This window comes from Orcinus orca, chromosome 14, assembly GCF_937001465.1.
Source record: "Orcinus orca chromosome 14, mOrcOrc1.1, whole genome shotgun sequence".
Lineage (NCBI taxonomy): Eukaryota > Metazoa > Chordata > Mammalia > Artiodactyla > Delphinidae > Orcinus > Orcinus orca.
This window is the reverse complement of record NC_064572.1, coordinates 65,714,614-65,732,018: the sequence shown is the minus strand read 5'-3', so window position 1 is coordinate 65,732,018 and position 17,405 is coordinate 65,714,614. Positions and strand designations below refer to the sequence as shown.

General features: G+C 48.4%; 1 protein-coding gene across 5 annotated transcripts in view; it reads left to right on the top strand.

Moving 5' to 3' along the window:
• Positions 1-17,405, top strand: part of SH3PXD2A (SH3 and PX domains 2A) — a 241,687-nt gene that overhangs the window by 37,223 nt on the left and 187,059 nt on the right. The gene's annotated exons all lie outside the window — the stretch shown is intronic.

Genomic DNA, 17,405 nt, shown 5'->3' with positions numbered 1-17,405 from the left:
AACAGGCTGGGGTCACAGGGAGGGGGCAGCCCTCCCGGAGGGAATGCCTGGATGACGTGACTTTGGGGGCGCTGGGGGAGGAGGCCGGCTGTGTGTCTCTCGTCTCACCTCCATGCCTCGGCCAGATGGGAGTCGGTGCGGGAAGCCGAGCCAGATGCAGCCTCTGGCAGTCTCCCCTGGCCGCGTGCGTGGCTCTTCTCCAGCCGGCTTGGCAGGCCTCTCCACCTCCTCCCCGAGGGGCCCAGGCAGCAAATGACGTCCTGCAGTTGGCTGTGGCAGAGCAGGGGTCTCCTCTGGCCACGCAGCTTGCAGAGGCAGGGAGAAGCGGGTCGGGGCCCAAAAGACGTGACCTGGTACCCCCTTCCCTCATCCCAAATGGCTCTGTCTTCTGAGCCAAGTTTGGGGGAGGGAGGGGAGGTTTATAAGGTTTGCTGTCAGATCTGGAGCCTGGGAGCTAAGAGAACATAAAACAAAGCCTCTGACTTCGACTGCTTTGTCCCTCTCCTTTTGCAAAGCTGCTTATGCTTTCTCTCCATTGACAGTCTCTAGGTGTCAGTCATTCTTTGCACTGTCCACCAGTGAGCAGCAAAGCACCCCGTGCACTGCCAGGACCTGGGGTCTACCCGCTCCCAACTCTGAGTTCTGTCCCAGTCATTCCATGTCATCCTGACTGTGGTCCATCTGGGCTCCCAGAAGCTTTGGGGCGGGATTTCTCAGTCTCCAAGTGTCCCTTCCCAGACCCCATTTCCCTGCCCCTGGCTCAGGGACCCCTCTGCTCCTCTGGGGCTCCTCCATCCTCATCTCTTCCTCCCTAGCTCCTTAGATCTCCCCACACCTGTCCTTCCGTCCTTCTCCAATCCCCAAACCATTCCAAGTTTCTCACCCAAAAAACACTTCAGCTTGCCCTCTGTTTCTCTGCCTTCCTCCCTTCCACTGCTCTCCTGCCCCCATCTTTCCTCTAGCCTCAGAGCCAGGGACTCTTCACTCATCTCCTGCCACTCACTGCCTTGGACTTCAGGCCGCAGCCACCCCACCTGTTCCTGGTTCTCTACCCAGCTCAGGCCATGGTACACCACCCCTCCCAGCTTTGGTCTGTGCCCTTTCTTCTGCTTAAGATTCCCTTCCGCCACCACCGCCCTTGCCCTCACCTCTTTGCTCAGCTTACCTTCTTCATCTTTCACCCTTCACCCCACCTTCAGGACCACCTCCTCCAGGAAGCTCTCTTGGCTTGGTGCCTCTCCTCTGTGTTCCCCCAGGGTCATGTACATTTCTCAGTCTAGCCTCCACAGCAAATTAGCCATTAGTGCCGCTCTTTCTCACAGTCTGGGAGCTTTCTGGGGCCAGGACGATATTTTATTTGACTTTGGGTTGCCAGTGTCTAGTGAGGAGCTTAGCACACAGTAAGCACTTGATACTTCCTTACAGGACTGAACAGCATTTTATCAGACAGAAACGACGTCTTTATTGAGGATCTACCACGTGCCCAATATCCTCAGGTATTATAGGGAAAACAAGGGAAGTCAGGATAAAACACTTGCTTTCCAGGAGTTTGTGACCCTGTTGAGGGCAGATCTGGGAACAGGTTTAGGGAATGGCCGCATATGAAATTGGCAATCTGGGTCTCTGGTGCTGAAGTGGACGCTGTAGCTACGGGGTGCCCTTAAGAGTTTTGGAAAAGGGGGAGAAGACTGTGGGCAGAGGGGCTATGAGGCCTGGAGGGGGGCAAGGGCTGGGTGGGATCAGATGAAAGGAGGCTGGGCCAAACTCCGGGGTCAGGACCGTGAGCAAACGGAGAAACATGTTTCTAGAGAAGGTGAGCAGATTCACCCAGTTCTGCAATTACTCTCTGTGGGCGCTTCCAGCGTCGAAGTTTAAGTGCAGTTTCCTTATTCTGGAAGCCAAACAGGAGCTGATGGTGTTCCCAGTTTTGCTGCTTGACTGGGAAAGTTTTACTGTGCGCCAGGCTCTGCTGGGGCCAGTGAACTCTCCAGGCAAGGAGAGGAGGATGTTTCCGGCTTTGGGTCTTCTAGTCATCATTGGAAGAGAACTCGGTCTCTTCTTGCTGAGCCTGGGAAACCAGGTGCATTTTAAACTAGGCTTTCTCCTTAATCAGCCAGGTACACCTACTATGTGCCAGGGTTGGTGATCTGCACCATGGTGGTCACAGAGGCCCAGGATTCGTTTCCTCCAAGACTAACGGATGTGACATGACCCCTACCTACACAAGCCTGCTGTGTACCAGATGAAGGGGCAGAGGGAGCACCAGGGCTGAGGCAGTCCAAGGAGGCTTCTAGGAGACGGTGGGTCTTGATTGAACCTTGGAGAAATTAGACAGGCTGAAAGGTTAGAGAGATGGAGCCTTTTCTGGCAAAATCTTCTTAACTGAGAGTGACATCTTTTCCATTCAAATATTTTCAAAACTGCTTTATTGAGATATAATTCACATACCATACAATTTACCCATTTAAAGCATACAATTCAGTGGTTTTCAGTATATTCCCAGATAATGGGTAACCGTCACCACAGTCAACTTCAGAACATTTTCACCATCCCCAAAAGTAACCCCATTAGCAGTTGCTCCCCATTTCCCCCAGTGTTGCCACCCCCAGCCCTCAGCAACCACTAATCTGGTTCTGTCTCTAGAGGTTTGTCTGTTCTGGGAACTTCGTATAAATGGAATAATGTGATACGTGGCCTTTTGTGTCTGGCTTCTTCCACTTAGCGTGACGTTCTCAGGGTTCATCCATGCTGTAGCATATACTGGTACTTTATTCCTTTTTATGACTGAATAATATTTCATCGTGTGGCTATTATAGCACACATCATATCCTCAGGTATTATAGGGAAAACAAGGGAAGTCAGGATAAAACACTTGCTTTCCAGGGGTTTGTGACCCTGTTGAGGGCAGATCTGGGAACAGGTTCGGGGAATGGCCACATGAAATTGGCAATCTGGGTCTCTGGTGCTGAAGTGGACGCTGTAGCTATGGGGTGCCCTTAAGAGTTTTGGAAAAGGGGAACAAAATTACATCATTTTGTTTATCCATTCATTAGTTGCAGAACATTTGGGTTGTTTCCACTTTGGGGTTATTATGTAATATATATATATATAATATTTTGTAATACAGTGCTGCTGTGAACCTTCACATAGAAGTTTTGGTGTGGACGTGCGTTTTCATTTCTCTTGGGTAGATACTTTGGAATACAATTGCTGGGTCATATGGTAACTCTGTGTTTAACCATTTGAGGAACTGCCAGACTGTTTTCCAAAGCAGCTGCACTATTTTACATTCCCACCAGCAATGTATGGAGGTTTTAATTTCTCTACATCCTTGCCAACACTTACTATTATCTGTCTGTTTGATTATAGCCATCCTAGTGGATGTGAAATGGTACTTCATTATAGTTTTGATTTGCATTTCCCTGATGGCTAACGCTGTTGAGCATCTCTTCTTGTGCTTATTGGCCATTTGTATATCTTCTTTGGAGAAAAGTCTATTTGGATCCTTTGCCCATTTTTAAGTTGTGTTATTTGTCTTTTAGAGTTAAAAGAGTTCTTTATATATTCTAGATACAAGTCCCTTATCATATACATGGATTGCAAATATTTTCTCCCATTCTGTAGACTGTCTTTTCACTTTCTTGCTGGTGTCTTTTGAAGCACAAGAGTATTTAATCTTGATGAAGTCCAATTTATCTATTTCTTTTTTTTTTATTGCTGTAATTTTAGTGTCATATCTTAGAAACCATTGACTAGTCCAAGGTCATAAAGATTTGCACCTATGTTTTCTTCTAAGGCTTTTATAGTTTTATCACTCACATTGAGGTATTTGATCCATTTTGGGTTAATTTTTGTATATGATGTGAGGTAGGGCTCCTTTGCAATTTTGGAAGGAGTCAAACTGAGATCCCACCCACCTCCCCAGCTAGTGAGTAGTACTTTGCTCTTTGCATTTAGATCTCAGCTCAAACATTTTCTCCGGAGAGAAGTCTTACCTGACCATCTGTCTGAACTAGCCACCTCCCCTGCAGTTAGTTTTGGTCACTGCACTCCATTTTATTGGACCATCAGAAACAATTATATGTGTGTCTGATGCTCCTTGAAGACAGACTGTCTGGCTCACTGCTGGTGTGTCCAGCACCTAGTGCAGAGCCTGACACTCAGCTGGTTCTCAGGATGATTTTTTGTGAGTGGAAGACTTTTTGGTAAAGGAGCTGTATTCCCAGTGTATTTTGCTAACTTTCTAAGTGTTTCTGGCCTCCTGCAGTTGGAAGTTAGAGGGCTGAGTGGAAATGGGTTTCCCAGCAATATCACAGCAGACAGGTGGTCACTCATCTCCTGCCCTGATGGTCCCATTACTTCACAGGACAGCCCCTTCCATCCTTGGGCAGCTCTGGTTGACAAGTTCTTCCTGACTTTGGGCAAGACCTGCTTTTCCATCATTTACACTCCCTGTCCGCCACCTTCCTTTGGGTACAACTGGAGCTGACCCTCCCATACTGATAGTCCTTTAAATATTTGAAACCAGCTGTTGTGTGTCTCTTAAATGCCTTCTCTGGGTTCAGCACCTCTAATTCTTTCCGCTCTTCCTCCTGGAGGTGAAAAGGGCTGGACTTTGACCCCTGAGTCACTGATATAGGCCCCATGGAGGTGGGGACAGCCACAGGCTGCCGAAGAAAGTGAAGGCACAGCCACAGCTCACAACAAGTGAACCCCCGTCTCCTTGTTTTCTTTTCCCCATTTGAGCTGGTGAATTCCAAAACTGGAGGCAGAATTTTGAGAAAAAGCACTGAATACAAATTCCCTAACTGGACCTCTTGAAGGCAGAGCTGACTCTTACTAGCACAAATTACACTATAATACTGCTTTCTACTTAAAGAGTAGTTTTTTCAGCTAGTCCAGTGGTCTTTTTGGTATTGGTCCACCTTGAGTGGTTCTCAACCTGTAACAACTTGTAGACTTACCTGGGAGCTCTGAAAACTACCAATGTCCACTCCAACTTCCTGGATTCTAATTTAAATGGTATACAGTAGGGTTGGCAGGCAGTATTTTTTTAATATATAAATTTATTTATCTATTTTTGGCTGCGTTGGGTCTTTGTTGCTGCGAGCAGGCTTTCTCTCTAGTTGCTGAGAGCAGGGGCTATTCTTTGTTGCCACGCACGGGCTCTAGGTGCACAGGCTTCAGTAGTTGTAGTACGCGGGCTCTAGAGTGCAGGCTCAGTAGTTGCGGCACATGGGCTTAGTTGCTCCGCGGCATGTGGGATCTTCCCGGACCAGGGCTTGAACCTCTGTCCCCTGCATTGGCAGGCAGATTCTTAACCACTGCGCCACCAGGGAAGTCCCAGCAGACAGTATTTTTAAAGCACTCCAGGTGATGGTATATGTAGACAGTGTTGCAGACCTTGGCTTCAAGAGCTCAACATTGAACTTGAAATCCCCTACCTACCCAAGAATGAAGACATATTGGATGTTGGCAGAATATCTAGGAGCTGGCGCTAGCCAAGGGACAGGCTAAAAGAACACAATTGTTTTGTAAGATGGAAATCTTATTTAAAATTTTGAAAGCCAGGGCTTCCCTGGTGGCTCAGTGGTTAAGCCAATGCAGGGGACATGGGTTCAAGCCCTGGTCTGGGAAGATCCTACATGCCGTGGAGCAACTAAGCCTGTGCGCCACAACTACTGAGCCGGCGCTCTAGAGCCCGCAAGCTACAACTACTGAGCCTGTGTGCCACAACTACTGAAGCCCGCGCACCTAGAGCCCATGCTCTGCAGCAAGAGAAGCTGCCGCAATGAGAAGCTCGCGCACCACAACGAAGAGTAGCCCCCGCTCGCCGCAACTAGAGAAAGCCCGCGCACAGCAATGAAGACCCAACGCAGCCGAAAGTAAATAAATAAAATAGATACAACATTAAAGAAATAAAAAATGTTTAAAAAAATAAATTCTGAAAGCCAAACATAGTCAAAAGAAATAAAATAATTGAGAAATGTATAAAGTGAAACTTCGATTTCTCCTTAACCCAAGTAACCACGATTATCAGTTTGTTACATTTTTCCAGATATGTAAAATGTACATGTATGTGCTCATGCACAAACCCCCATACACACCTCCCCCGAAATCTAACTGTATTGTATACATACTGTTTTGTAATCTGTTTTATTCTTTTCTCGATATACTGTGAACATTTTCCCTTAATGACACAGAAAGAGCCCCCTTATCTTTAACAGGTGTAGAATCATAATTTATTTGACCATTTTTTAAATCGATAGACAGTCAACATTCCTCATTTTTTGCTGTTCCAAACAGCACTGCATGAACATCTTTATGTATATAAACACACACACACACACATAGACGCACACATCCACACACTTGGGTGGATAAATTCTTAGAGGTAAAATTGCTGAGTCAAAGGGAATGCTGGTTTGGGGCAGATATTACCAAAATGCTCTCCAAAAAGATTGTTCCAGTCTACCCCGTGCAACAAAATTCCTAGTGACAGCAATTCTCCTTGTGTCAAAAGTCGAGCTTTGCTGAGCACAGCAGAGAGGAAGGTGTGAGTGTGTCAGATGGCGGGGAGGAAAAGGTGGGGTCACTTCCCCTGCAGGCTGTGTGTGAAGGAGGCCGCTGGCCTCTGGCCTTGCCTGCCTGCTGTGTTTCCCAGGAAGAGGAAACCAAGCTGTGTGTGTTAACCTTTGCCTTGCTCCCCAGGGTGTGACGGGGGAACGGGGCATGGTCACAGGATGTGTGTGTCCAGGTCAGCAGGCCTGGGTCAGTCATTGATTTGGGAGTGTGTGGGGCTAGAATCCTTCTTTCCAACCCTTTCCTAGATCCTCTGGGCTGCGTCCAAGCCCCTTGGAAGCCCAGGAGCGTGATCCTTTCTGTGGTTTGGGAGAGGATACGTTTGTTTAAGGTTTCCAGGACTCTAGCTCCTGATTGTCAATATGCATGTAGAGTTTTTCTCAATTTGCACAGTTGGGAGAGCCTCCTTCCTCTGGCCTGGACACCCTGCCACCCTCTCTGGGCTCCTGGGCATTACCCAAGACATCCATGCCCACCAATTGCTGGGCCTCTCCATTAGAGCACCTGCTGATTCAAGGTGGTCAGACACATTTTCTCTGATAAGCTGGCTTGGGAACAGAGGGAGGTGGCAGGGCTGGAGGGAGGGAGGTACAAAGGTTCAACCACATGCCCTCAGGTACTCTAGAGAGCGAGCAGTGGGGACCACACCCAGAGCCCTAGAAACCACAACGCCTTCCTTTCTTGACTCTGGGCTCATTGGTGTCTCCAGGAAATTCTAGGGAAGAGGCTAAAACTCCAAGAGCGCAGAAGACTGCGCTAGGCACTTTGAAGGGTATGGCGGGGAAGAGAGGTGACGTTTATTGAGCAGCTACAGTGTCCCAGGCTCCGTGGTTGTGCTTTGCTTGTGTTCTCATTAATCTTCACAGTGAAGCAGGTGTTACCACCCCCATTTTATAGATGGGGGAGTGGAGGCTCAGAGAGAGTAACAACTTTTCATGTAGTCAATCGGATTTTTTTTTTTTTTTTTGCCACACCAAGAGGCATGTGGGATCTTAGTTCCCCCACCAGGGATTGAACCCATGCCCCCTGCAGTGGAAGGGTGGAGTCTTAACCACTGGACTGCCAAGGAAGTCCCTAGCCAATCAGATTGATTCTAAACTGTGCAAAATAGAGTGCTGGTCCCCATAGAGGGCTCCTTACCCCCTGCCTCAGGGTGGCCTCAGTACTGACTGATGGGTCACCTACACGTGGAGCAGCCACCTGACAGAGCAAATCCTTGTGACAGGGGCTCTGCCTGGCTCCAGGCAGTCTGGTGTAGTTATCAGAGGACGAAGTGGTTGGGCTACGGCAGTCAACACTGCATTTGAACCTGAGCTCCATCACCTGCCATGGGACCTCAGGTAGATCAGTTATTTCTTGAGGTCTCTTCATTTGTCAACTGGAGACAATAACACTTTCCTCACAGAATCAATGTAAGGATTAAGTGAGATCATCTGGATAAAGTGCTTAGCAAGGCCTGGAATGCAATAAGTGATCAATAAACAGACGAGGCTATTATTTTTGTTCCTAATGAAACCACTAGTTCCTGCATTTAAGAAAAAGGTTTGTAGAAAACTGGCTCTTCCTGCTGTTTCTGTCCTAGTTCTGGTGACTAAGGGCAGAGCTTCGACATCTGAATCTTTTTTAAGGTCCACATAGGGTTTGTAAATCCTGGGAGCTCCTACTTTGCACACTCATTTCCTGTCCAGGAAACATGAAAAAAAAAAAGAAGAAAAAAAGCCTCCGACCCCGAGGGGCTTGCTGCAGCCCGTCCATCCTTTCAGCGGGGTGCTCCTGAGGATGGCCATTGTTTCCCAGCCCTGGGCAGCACAGTTATTTTTGCTCTTCTACTTTCCCAGGCCAGGCTTGTTATTAGTAGTGGGATGTGTGTGTGTGTGTGTGTGTGTGTGTGTATGTGTGTGTGTGTGTGTGTGTGTGTGTGTGTTACCCTGCCCATCTGTGTCCCTGTTTCTCATATCCTGCTCCCCTCCTACTCCTATTCCTGGTGTCATGATCCAAGTCTCAGGACAAATGGAAAGAAGTCAGTTCACCCCGCCCCCTTCCTGAGTATCTAAATAGCAAAGGTTCACTGGGCGCTTCCCATGTGCCAGGCCCTGTGCTGGGCGCCCCCATGTGCTTCATCACATTTAACGGGAAGATCCCTTTATAAACCACACTTTGCAGCTAAGGAGACCCTGACTCAGAAAGGCTAAGACACATGCCCAAGCCCACACAGCAGAGAAATGTTGAAGCTAAAATTTAAATCCACCAAATGCTTTCAAAGCCGTCTTCCTCCTCCATGATGCCAATGCTGCCTGTGGTCCTTCCTGAGCCTCACTTTTTGGCATCCCATCACTCCATCTTATACTGTTTCCCTACTTGGTTTGTCAGTGTGAGTCTGGCTGCCACAGCTGAGCTGTAAGGGCCTGGAGGTCGGGGACTTTGCCTCATCTTTAGAGTGGCACAAAACCAGGCACCAGGGAAGCACTCGCTCGACATTAGCTGGTTACTTCGTTCCTTCACTTACTTAGGGGACATTAAATGAGTGCGTCTTAGGTGGAAAGTGTCTTGCTGGGCGTTAGGATGCCATAATCTGCCTTCAGGGAGCTTGTGTTCTAATGGGGAGATGCAGGGTTAGATCACAAATCCTCACAACAGCCCCACAGTGAAGTAACCACTGTTATCCCCATCTTGCAGAGGAATAAATGGAGGCAACAGCAATATGGACGCTTCCTCCAAACCCTCTTGCCTATGCATTGCCCTCAAAATTAAATAAACAATCGAGGCCCATGATTCATGCAAACGATGGCAGGCCCTGAGTGTGATGAGTACCGACCAAACACTCTTGAAGGTGTTTGATACAGTTTAAGAGCCTGCTGAGTATCCCCTCCTCCAAATCCCCTTAAAAGCCCTTTTTCCAAATGCAAATCAAAACCACAATGAGGTATCACTTCACACCTGTCAGAATGGCTATTATCAAAAAGACAACAAATAAGTGTTGGCGAGGATGTGGAGAAACAGGAACACCTCATGCCTCGTTGGTGGGGAGGTAAATTGGTGCAGCCACTTTGGAAAGCAGTGTGGAGGTTCCTCAAAAAATTAAAAATAGAGCTACCATATGATCCAGCAATTCCACTTCTGGGTATTTATCTGAAGAAAACGAAAACAGTAATTAGAAAAGATACATGCACCCTTATGTTCATTGCAGCATTATTTACAATAGCCAAGATAGGGAAGCAACCTAAGTGCCTATCAACAGATGACTATCAACAGATGACTAGATAAAGAATATGTTTTAGGGCTTCCCTGGTGGCGCAGTGGTTGAGAGTCCACCTGCCGATGTAGGGGACACAGGTTTGTGCCCCGGTCCGGGAAGATCCCACATGCCGCGGAGCGGCTGGGCCCGTGAGCCATGGCCGCTGAGCCTGCGCGTCCGGAGCCTGTGCTCCACAATGGGAGAGGCCACAACAGTGAGAGGCCCGCGTACCGCAAAAAAAAAAAAAAAAAAAGAATATGTTTTATATATAAATACACACACACACACATATATAAAATGGAATGTTACTCAGCCATAAAGAGAATGAAAAAATATATGATATATAATATAAATAAATATATAATGTAAATTAATGTAATATATATTGGGTTTCCGTATGATGTTATGGAAAAACACGAACGAACCCTTTGGCCAACCCAGTATTTACTCAGCCATAAAGAGGATGAAAATGAAATCTTACCATTTGTGACAACATGGATGGACCTAGTGGGTATTATGCTAAGTGAAATAAGATGGAGAAAGACAAATACTGTATGATTTCACTTATATGTGGAATCTAAAAAACAAAACAGTGAACAAACAACAGAAACAGAGTCATAGATACAGAAAACAAACAGGTGGTTGCCAGAGGGGAAGGGATGGGGGGAGGAGAAAAATAGGTGAGAGAGATTAAGAAGTACAAACTTTCAGCTGCAAAATAAATGAATCACAGGTATGAAATTACAGCATAGTAAATATAGTCAATAATTGTGTAATACCTTTGTATGCTGACAGATGGTAACTAGACTTATTGTGGTGATAATTTTGAAATGTGTAGAAATATCGAATCACTGTATTGTGTACCAGGAAGTAAAGTAGTGTTGTAGGTCAATTATACTTCATAAACAAACAAACTCATAGAAAAAGAGATCAGATTTCTGGTTACCAGAGGAGGGTAGGTGGAGGGGGAATTGGATGAAAGGTACAAATTCCCAGTTCTATGATAAATAAGTACTAGTGATATAATGTGCAACATGATAAATATAATTAACACAGCTGTACGTTTTATATGAAGGTTGTTAAGAGTAAATCCTAAGAGTTCTCATCACAAGGAAAAACATTTTCTATTTCTTTGATATTATATCCATATTACATGATGGATGTTCACTACACTTACTGTGGCAGTCATTTCATGATGTATCTAAGTCAAATCATTAGGCCGTACACCTTAAATTTATACCGTGTTGTATGTCAGTTATATCTCAATGAACCTGGAAGGAAAAAAGCTCTTTTCCCAGATGAGAACCATTTGACGCAGGCCTGCAGTGACGGCATCTGTGTTTGGAGGGGATTGGTGGATCGTGGTTCTGGGAGGAGCCTCCTGCTGGCCACACACCCTGTCTCTGGCAGAGCCTTTCTGAGGTTTGCTTCTGCTGCATTTGCTGTGACTGCTCCATAAACGTGAGGTCCAGAGCGAGCCTGAACAGGGTGCTCTGAGGTCTGAAAGGCTCCACCGCCTGGTCATTAACCCTGTAGTGGATCTGTGTGTGTGTGTGTGTGTGTGTGTGTGTGTGTGTGTGTGTGTGCTGGGGTGGAGGTTACCCCCCAAGTCCAGACTTCTAAGTGCTGCTTGTTCCCCAAATTTGCAATGTCACTACCCTTCCCACCCCAAGAACAATCACCCACCCCAGAGGAAATGTCAGAATTTTAAAGGACCACACCCCGAGGGTGCTCAGAAACTTTATCCAGGTGGCCACAGGCCACTGAACTTAATTTTGCTGGCAGGGTTTTGGGTTGGCAAAGACCTTTGCACTGACCGGATGTATTTTATATTCTGCCCCTTGGCCACTGGGGATTTGCTTCTGGAGTGGGGGGCAGTCCCCAAGGGTTGCTGCTAGCGACTTCTTTGGTTCTTCAAACCCAATGGATTTTCACTCATGAGCCAGCCAGTCGTATTTCAGTGTGCCCAGCGGACTGGCAGGCCCAGGGCACTGCAGGGGGTCGGGGAACACAGCTGCTGCCCATGGGGAGACCTGGGAGGACATAGTGGCCCACGTGAAATAGACAGGGACACAGCACGTGTCCAGTGCTCGGTCATTCTGAGCCAACAATTAGAAAACAAAGGCAGATCTAATAACTGGCAAGTTGTGAAAAACAGACTGTGAGCACAAGAGATGGCCCCAGACCTGCTAGGCTGGTGGGCCCAGGTCAGATGATGAAATCTGGGGAGCTTTCAATTTGGGTGTGGCCAAGTGTTGTCAAGATGGGTCTTTGATACCGGGGCCCCTGCTGCTTATTGGGGGGGGGGGCAGTGGGCCCCGGCAGGGAGGAGAAGGGGCATCAGCCCAGCATTTGGTGGAGCTACTTGCTCTGGGAGCAGCAGCCCTGGGGTCCTCTGCCCTGCTGGGTGGTCTGCATCTTGAGGATCAGCCCGGCCTAATTTGGGACTCCCCTGCCCGTGATAGGACTTAGTACATGGGGCCCTTTGAATAGAAGGTTAGAGCCTATTGGTACCTTAGGGCTGCCATCATCTTCTTGGGGAAGAACGTGATGAACTTCTCCAGTAGGAAGCCAGAGAAGCGATCATGTCCCTAAATGTAAACTCCCCTTTACCGGCTGTTGGAATGCGTTCATTCAGACTTCTGAACAGTCCATCTCAAACATTAAGCATCCCTCCATCTAGAAGATTTGGGAAAGTTGAGGAGCTGGGTCCTGAGAAGATACCGTAACCTCAAGGGCCCTGGAAAGCACTGACAACCTACCCAGGGGACAAGGTGCTGTGTCCTGGCCAGAACCATTCTGTATGCATTAGAAGGAGGTGCTCCTTTATCTGTGTGCCTGCAGCCTGGAGCCAGGGTGCACAGTTTGGGATGCAGAGGATAGGCTAGATTTCGACCCCTACTTGTCCCGGGCAGTCTTTGGACAGTGAGCAACTTACACAACTCTATGCGATGGCCCTAGTCCTAGCCAACTGGTCCCACCCTGTGTTGCTGGGAGCCGGTGAAGGAAGATTGTCACTGAGTTTCCATTTGGCCTGGGGCCAGGGGCAGCTGGCAGGGGTCCAGGGGAAAAAGGCCTCCTTAGTAAACTGAGCCACAGTGCCACAAAGATAGAGGATTTCCCCCACGGTCCCTAACTCCTTGTCTCTAACTGTACTTTTCATCAGTACAGGGAGCAATGGGTACTTACTGGCACTTTCTAACTAAACAGGGGCAGGTCCCAGGCCTTCTAGGAATGATTAGGCCGTAACTTTGGGTCATTAATTGGCCACAGCCCAGGTCTGATCATGGACCTCCCTCCATGGAAACTGGGCTGGGCTTCATTCTCAGTGCTCTGGCGCTGAGCTGCGGGTCTGATCTGCATCAAGGCCACTTCCTTGTTGAAAGGAGCAGGACTTGGAAGTCTCAGAAGCCTCAGACATTTCTGGGCCTAATGAGCTGAGCAGATGGGAGGCAGCCCAAGATGGCCTTGGAACGGCTGGGCTGGCGGGACCGAGGCGTCGTGGAGCTTCTGTACTTGTGTCTGTGGTGGAGACCCTCCTCGGAAGAGGGTGAGCCTGGCAGGTGAACTTGAGACTCTGGGGCTTCCTCTCCGGGGGAGGCTGGATGCAATTTCTAGATGCTTGCCATCTGCCTGAAGTGACCAGAGATGGGGTAATAGAATCCATGAGTTTTTAAAATCCAGAAGGAAGGGAAACTCCACCCGGGAAACGTAACTCCAAGTACAGTGTGTGGAAGCAGGTGTTTAATTGCAAACCTTGCTTGGCACCAGCTGCTGGGTAACGTTATCTTGGTCACTCCTGCAGCCAGAGGAGAGTTTATCTGGGGCCCTGACGTAGCCCGGTAAACAGAGCTGGCTTTCTCCAGTGACCTCTGCCCTGTCCCCCTTGCCCTCCACCTGCTCTTTCTCTGCGTTTTATCGCTGGGGGCTCCAGCACAGCCAGCTCAGGGAGGCTTGGGAAACTCTGATTTGGGGATGGGGGCATGTGAGTCGGGCTGGAATTTTGTGTATCATTTGCTCATCTGGAGTGATCATCTAGGATGGTCAAGGTTTGGAAGAAAGCAGACAGGCGTACAGCCCAGATGAGGGAAAGGGGCCTGGAGGTTGCCCACAGATCCTCCGGGCTTACCTCCGGGGAAGTCTCTGACCGGTTCCTCCACTGAGGCTTTACACTGTTTTTCCAGGAGGGTAGGCTGGGGGTGGCGCTGGGAGGCTCTGGCAAATCGCAGAGGTTTGGGAGAACCAGGGGGTGGAGGCTCATTTCCCCACCCCCCGACCCCTACATGTAAGTCACCAGAGGCCTGTCTTCCTTGTGGGTTCAGGTCAAGTGTTAGATAGTGACAATGCCCTGTGACTCTTCAACTGTTTTCAGTAGTCAAGGAAGAAGGACTTTTCTAGGGCAGGTGTACGCTGGTCATGTGCTGATTAGTCCTAGACTAGGAATTAGGAGGTCTGGGTTCCTGTCCCAGCTCCACCACTAACGGGGTGAGCACACCTGCAATGAAACCAACGTAGTGGATCAGGCCCCATAGCCCTGAAGGCTGTGCCCATAGAATAGAGGAAGAGCCTGAGGGTCTGAGAGGCTGGGCTGAGGTCTCACAGCCGATGATAAGGAAGGTCCTAAGAGTGAAACCCGGGAGTGGCTGACTCCAGGCTCTGTGCCTTTTCCTTGGCAAATTTCCATCCTCGGTCCTAGGTTCCTCCTCTGCAAAAGGAGAGGCCTCCCAGCTGCCAGAGGCAGTGAGCCTGTGATTAATTCTCCCTGGGAGGTGAAGGGAAGCCCCTAATTACTAGGGAGGATGGAGCATGGGTCATGTTAAGCCCCAGTTAAGCCCTTCCTCTGGGTCCCACTTGGTTGGCCAGGGAGAAAGACTACTGTCTAATGGCCTGCGAGCGAGTGCAGGCTCTCTCCCGAGAGGGCCCGGTCACTTGGGGCCTCCCTACAGTGCATCTGCCTGGGCGGAGGTCAGGAAGGCAGCACCTGTCGTGCACAGCATCTGTGGGAAGGGGAGATGCAGGTGGGAGGGGAGATGTAGCTGGCAGGATTTGGGAGTCAAGGAGCTGGGGGTCAGCAGGGGGGATGGGGTGGGCTATAACCCCTGTGAGAAACCCCAGAGCATCCTGCCACAGTCGGTGAAGCCAGTTGTGTATGAGAGTTTCCTCTGTGTCTGTCTGGTTTTGTAGCATTCTTAACCGCTGACCTCTGTCTGGGCCAAGTTCTATCTCTTCTTGGTCTCAGGCTCTCAGAATTAGCCTTCCTCCCCCATGTTCCTCAAGGGTTGTACAGACTTTTCTGATTACCCAAAACTTTATTTTAAAAAATGCCATTCAGTCCTCATCAAGTAGTTTGATTAAATATCCCCACTCCTGAATTTACATATAGGGAGACAGTCCAGTGTGGTTAAGAGCATAGGGATTAGACTCAGTTGGACCTAGGTTCAATCCTTTGCTCTGTATTTTCCTAGCTGTGTGACCTTGGGCAAGTTATTTGGCTTCTCTGAACCTCAGCTTCCTCTTGTGCAAAATGGGGATCACAATGGTAGCTACCTCTTGGGCTGAAGATTAAACGAGCTAGTGCATATGAGTGCTTTACACTGCTGGCACATAGTAACCATTACCTAAATGGTTTCTACAATTTATTGTGTGAGTTATATGTTTGTATATGTATAAAGCAAAGCATATCCCTATATATTTATTTATGTCAGTTTATTTTGGGCTTGTGAGGGTAGGGATGGCCTTTTCATTTTATGGTCTTTCTTAATTGGGATCACATAAAACATGTCATATCATAAATACCCCATTTCAGGGTGGCAACACTCAGCTGTATTTGCTTTGCTCTATGGCGCTCTCCTTGGGTGTGTTTCAGAACAAACACTCCACACGGCACGAGGCTGACTCTGTGACTTAGAGATCGGAGGGGAGAAGGGACTAGATTCAGAGCTCATTTCTTTGGCTGTTAACTGAGCAGCCAAACATAAAGCCTCATACTCCTGTGTGCAGAACCCTTGCTATGAAGTAAATGTTCGTGCCTTCCCCCTCCCCTCCCCTCAAGTCCACATGTTGAAGCCCAGATCCCCAGTATGATGGTGTCTGAGGTGGGGCCTTTGGGAAGTAATTAGGTTCAGGTGAGGTCACAAGGATGGAGCCCCAATGATGGGATTAGTGCCCTTATAAGAAGAGGAAGGGACTAGAGCTCACTCTGTCTTCAGCATGTGAAGACACAACAGAAGTCAGCCATCTGCAAGCCAGGAGGAAGGTTCTACCAGGAACCTTGATCTGGGACTTCCAGCTTCCATGACTGTGGGAAATAAATGTTGTTGTCTAAGTCACCCATCTATGGAATTATGTTTTAGCAGCCCGAGCAGACCAAGAGAGCCCTGCTCCAGGCATGTGGTGAAGTCAGCCAATCTGATGCCAAGGTTTCCAAATGCTCCTTCTCTTTGCTAATGTTCCCTCCTTCTCACAGTGGCTGTGACCCTGACCTCTCTGGCCACTTTGTTCTTCTCTCTGATGGAGTCCCCTCAGACCTCCTGAATCAGAATTGCTAGGCAGAATCCTGGGAATATGGGTTTTTAGGGAGGTCTGCAGGTGATTCTGGTGGACGGGGCATCCTGGCAGGGGAACCAGTGCTGTGACCTACAGCAGCTCATTCTCCTCTGAGGGAGGAAGCAGGTGGAGGTCTCGCCCACGTCTTAACCCTGGGTCTCCCTCCCTTAACGCTGTGCTTGGAGACATCACAACAGGCACTGTGGGGAAGTTCAGCGGAGTAGCCCTGAGGTTGTGTGAGGGGACCCTCCCTCTGACTGAAGCCTCTCCCAGGAAGGCGTGTCTTTGGTGTGAGTTCAGATAAGAGGGACAGAAATGGTGGGAAAAATAGGACAGATTGTGTGGGCCTGCGACTTTCTCTCCTTCTCCAGTTTGGAGTCCCACCCACCTCCTGGGCTAGGTGAGCCTTCCAGAGTGGCCTGAGGCAGTAGTCCAGAGCCTGATTGAGCACTGGGAACTGGGGTGACATTGGGAATGGGGTCCTGAAATGCCCTCATTTCAGAAAAGTTTACAAATCTTCCATGTGCTAATTTCTCTCCTGTAAATCTACCTCTCATCCAGAGGGTCAGTTTGGTTGTTCAATGGAGCATAATGGTTTCTGAGCACCCACTCAGTGCCAGACGCAGAGCTAAGACTTAGGGACACTGGGATGAACCACACATCTCTGAAATGCTTACAGTCTCCTGAAGTGGGTTCAGAGTGTGTTCTGAGGATCAACTGTGGCAGAATGACCTGGAATGGGTTTTTTAAAACATAGATGCCCAATTTCAACAAATGTACCACTCTGGTGAGGGATGTTAGTAATGGGAGAGGCTGTGCATGTGTGGGGGTGGGGATATATAGGAAACCTCTGTACCTTCTGCTCAGTTTTTCTATGAAAATAAAAGTGCTCTATAAAAATTGTTAAAAAGAATAAAATGTAGATGCCTGATCCTCTAAAACCCAGGTCTACTTATGCAGAATTTCAGAGGGTGGGGTCCTGACATCTGCAATTTTGGAAGGCCCTTTGCAGAATCTCATTCACCGTAAAGTTTGAGAACCA